Source organism: Limulus polyphemus, unplaced genomic scaffold (genome assembly GCF_000517525.1).
Source record: "Limulus polyphemus unplaced genomic scaffold, Limulus_polyphemus-2.1.2 Scaffold8747, whole genome shotgun sequence".
In the NCBI taxonomy this organism is placed as follows: domain Eukaryota; kingdom Metazoa; phylum Arthropoda; class Merostomata; order Xiphosura; family Limulidae; genus Limulus; species Limulus polyphemus.
This window is the reverse complement of record NW_013674357.1, coordinates 19,304-24,197: the sequence shown is the minus strand read 5'-3', so window position 1 is coordinate 24,197 and position 4,894 is coordinate 19,304. Positions and strand designations below refer to the sequence as shown.

Sequence of the window (4,894 nt, the reverse complement as noted above, 5' to 3'; positions counted from 1 at the left end):
ATGCGTGTTCTCTAGATGTATCATTAATATATCTGTACCAGTAAACTTAATATTTGGGTGTATGGAGGTATTGTGTTTGAAAAAGCTACATGCGTGTTCTCTAGATGTATCATTAATATATCTGTACCAGTAACAAGCAACAATTTTATATTGATACTAATTATTTCTTATTGTTAAATTCCATGTAATAGATGAAATATTTACAACGCCACCTACAATCTTACACCTCTCATTTCTGTCCTCTCCACAACTTGTGGTCAATAACGGCCATTTTTTCAAATCTCATTCTTAACCTTATGACCTAAAGAGGTCGAAACATTGTTACTTGTTTTGTGCTTTTGAAATAAAAGTTTTCAATATCCATATCAATCGTCTCTACTATACATATATTTACTTCAAGTGAGTTCTACGTCATGATGAAAGATCTTCAAGACACTAAGAAATCCTTCAGGATAAAAGTTAGATAATTCGTAATTGTGCATGGGGTTGATTAAGTTAGGAGGGACATCTATACATTTTTTCCAGCATACATTATTAACTGACTGACAAATGAAACGAAATTACACTTCCAGACAATTCAATACAGAAGGAACAGCTTGTAACAAATATATAATACAAAAGATATATTATTATATGACACATCAAATAAAAAATTAACTATGTTAGGCTGTATTACACGTTAAGCTTTTTCAACTCTACAAGTATAGACTAAGGTTTCTTTTAGGGAAATATGATATTAATTAGTTACTCATTTTAGTTTTCCTCTGATTTCCTGATGTCATAGCTCATTTACAGAACTGTTTTCATTATTTCTTTCAGCTCTTTCTTAGTTTGTGTAATCTAATTAATATATTGGAACCTCAAGATGTCTGTCAAGTATCTCAGTCCACTCTAGCAGCCCAAGATTACTTACTGAGTCTTACCAGTAAGGTTGTAAAGAAAGGTTGTGATGACAAATGTAAGTATGTCTATTGAAAAGGGTTGTAAAGAAAGGTTTGATGGGAGATGTATTTACTGGAGTTATAAAGGACAGTCTTGATGGTTGTGTGGCTGTATTCACTGGAGTTATAAAGGACAGTCTTGATGATTGTGTGGGTGTATTCACTGGAGTTATAAAGGACAGTTGATGATTGTGTGGGTGTATTCACTGGGGTTATAAAGGATAGTGTTGATGATTGTGTGGGTGTATTCACTGGGGGTTATAAAGGACAGTCTTGACGATTGTGTGGGTGTATTCACTGGGGGTTATAAAGGACAGTCTTGACGATAGTGTGGGTGTATTCACTGGAGTTATAAAGGACAGTCTTGATGATTGTGTGGGTGTATTCACTGGGGGTTATAAAAAATGGTCTTGATGATATTTTTATTCACCATAACCAATCCAATTGTTGGGCTAATTTTCACCATTGTTTACAGAACTTATCCTAAACTGTTCATCTACAGTTCATAAAATAAACAATGTAAAATATTTTTTTATACAAGTTATTTTGTTTTTTAATGAATACCAGTAGAACAATATAGCCTTTTTCTTTTGTTATGTTGCATTAAATGTTTATTTGCATGTATAATATCAATACATACAGTACTGGTAATAATTATGGAAATTGTTAGGAAAATAGATTAAAAGTTAAATATTACAGGAAAGATACCTGTTTATAGTGTGAAAATGAATTGCTTCAGAGTACATTATCGTTGGTTGTCATCTAACCAATCGAAAAGTGCCACACTAGTGTAATGTCTATCAATGTACAGACAGTCATACTATGCTTAGTTGTGATAGTGTGAATCCAGTCACGACTCCCACGATTGAAATATCTCATGACTCAGGATTTAGAAATGTAGGTTCTGCCTGGTCAGGGATACTTCGTGCATAAAATTGTAGCAAGTCTTATTGTTTCAGTAGGACTCTGAAAATGGAGAATGAAACTGGCATTTATTAATAAAAATGACCAAGAAAAAACAAAACTCTCCAAAAGTGTTATTAACTATCTTTACGAGATAAATGATGGTCAAGCACAGATCAGCCATGACTCTTGTTGTAAACACAGATTAAGTGAGATACAGATTAGAATGAAGTTGTCTCAATGACAAGTAGCTGCAGAGAAGAGGTAACCAAATCTAAAGTTTGAGTCAGACCAGAAACAGTGGAATGAAAAAGGTAGAGACAAACTCTTTACAGATGAATCCGAATTTGAATCATTCAGCAACAATCAGTGACAGTTTAATAATGGCTGGAGACGGCTTGAATGGGTAATGAAGAAAAACTTTAATACAACAGCAAATGTACAACGTTTTGACAGTTTGTTTAATAGTAGAGAGAAGAACTGTATTATTACCAACGTACAACATCTACAGTGAAGCCTGGTAAGGAATTAGCACAAGTTTTAGACTACAATTTTGTAAAAGTTGACAATTATCTGCACCAAAACTGATGGCACACCGAATGCTGACAAGTACAGGTAGGCTCTGATCCATCATGCCATTCCCTCATGTACACAACTTATCAGGTGGGGGTTTGTCTTCCCACAAGACATTAATCCCAAGCATACAGCAAATACTTGGAATCAGTTATATCTTTGTGGTAAAGAGGCTGATGAAACAGTCATGGCTTGTTCTGCACAAAGTCCATATATGAACATGTTTGAAGCTAATTGGGCTAAGATAAGAACCGAGAAGGTTGAAAGGCAACAAAACAATTTGGCTGAATTGTGGAAAGGAGTAAAATATATTCAGAATAAATATTCCAGAGTCATACATTGATAAACTGTATATCACCATGAAAACAAGGTTTAATAGTTTGTGTAAAAGAAAGAGCTCGCATACAAAATACTGATACATTACACAATTTTTTTACTTTTATATCTTGTGTGATAATGTTTTCTACCATTAATTTGCTGTTTAGTTACTATGATTCATTGTTTGTGAACCATGTATTACTCATGTTTCTTTAGTTATTTCCATTACTGTATATGTCTATATATATTATTCACAATAACAGAAAACCACTTACCACTACAAACATAGAAGGATTTAACATGCCTGTGTTGTTGGCTTTTCTAAAGCCATGGTTTATGTTTCAAACAGATATTACTATTGTGTTATCAATACTTAGCTTATAAATGGCGAAATATTTAGTCTGTTTCAGTGTTAAACGCCGAGTTCATAAACAATTCTTTGTAGATGATGTGCTGATACAAGCTTTGAAGCAAATTAGAAACCTGCTAGAGGTAGAAACGCTGAACGACACTGACAGAGATTTCTTGAATAACCTTGGTGAAGCAATTAATATTGTTTTATCATCTGAAGAAAGAACAGCTACAAGCTAAGACAACTATATTTAAAAAGTAATTATTTTACATAGATATGTGTTTTCTGTTACACATATTATTATAAAAGCAAAAACGTATTAAAGATATATATATGTATGTGTGTGAAATGATAGAGAGAGAATTGTTAATTGATTACTGTAAAAAGACAGAACAGAGTTTAATCGTGTCACAAAATCAGTAAAACTTATAAATTAGTGATTGATCAGAGTGACAGGATAAGGTCATGTTTGTCACTAAACTTAAATAACTGTTATTAATTATTGGTTGATCAGTGTGAAAGGGCAATATAGTATTTAATCTTGACGTTACAAAGCCAACTGCAATGATGTTGAATAAAACGTTTATTTACTCTGATGTGAAGGTATGTAATGGATGAAAGAAAAGTTGTTTCGTAAAGAGAATGCAAATTTTTTAAAATATAAAGATTTTTTTTGTTATTTATCTATTAATAGATCACTAACGATTAACTTTATACACAAGCAATTGTACGAAATGGATGACTGAATAAAAAGATTTGGTGAAAGAAATGCATTGTTGATAGCAGTAGTAGTAGACAGTCTAACTAGATACGGTACTTGTTTTACTGTACAGCTCAGGATGTTTGGTGAAAACCCAATTATATTATTAATTCAACCGGTCCCCCAATAGAGTTTATGGACTCAAGCTTAAGAATGAATTGTGTAATGATTACGTTCTTGTATGATGTCTCTTTTGTTTGTGGGTATTTTAGGAACATGAATGAAGCACGATAATTACTTATAGATGTTGTAGGATTTGTTACCAAAGATAAAGAATTAGCTTCAGACCAAAATTAATTTTATATACCTACAAAATCTAGTTTTTATAATTGGTCTTGAATCACCATCTACACTAAGTTAGCTTAATTTACAAGCTAATACTTTATAACGACAACCAATAAGATATATAGACAAAGTCAAAATTGGTCTGAACAAAGATCTGTGGTTGACACCTAGAAAGCACAATTCAAATCATTGTGAAAATGGAATGAAGAATCGTGGTAAAAATCGTTTAGAAAAGAGAAGAAGGGTGATTAAAATGACATAATATTTAGGTCGGGACGACTTCATCATCAAACAATAACAACAAAACAAAAATTACAGTGATGTATAGCAGTTAAAAACCAATCTAAGGTAAACTATTTTTTGAAAAGCTAGCAATACCAGGATAAACTATTTCCATAGAATAAGCTTGCAGAAGCATGGCCTTAAAGGTCATTACTTCAAGCCTGTAGCCAGGGGTGTGTGCGTGTGTGAAAACGAACTCTCACTGGAGTTCCGCTCGCCTATTAACATTAATAATTGTTTTCTTTCTTTGATGATGGCCTCTCATTATATAATTGTTCTTGTAACACTGTGCATACATGTGGAAATAGCATTTTCATACTTATCAGTGGAAATGTACTAGAAATGTTTATAAACAGTGATAATAAAGGAACCATTACATATTTCAGAAATGTTTTTTTGTCCCTGGGCACTAAAGTTACACATGTGATGCATTCTACTTTGGAACAAAAGGAACCCCCCCACTTCCAGACCTGGCTACGG

At 32.8% G+C, this 4,894-nt stretch overlaps 1 long non-coding RNA gene across 1 annotated transcript in view; it reads left to right on the top strand.

Moving 5' to 3' along the window:
- Nucleotides 1–3,848, top strand: part of LOC106475535 — a 6,021-nt gene extending 2,173 nt beyond the window's left edge. Inside the window, exons 2-3 of the long non-coding RNA XR_002608901.1 lie at nt 820–958; nt 3,181–3,848. This is a non-coding gene — a long non-coding RNA (uncharacterized LOC106475535). The remainder of the gene's footprint in view (nt 1–819; nt 959–3,180) is intronic.
- Nucleotides 3,849–4,894: the final 1,046 nt, after the last annotated feature.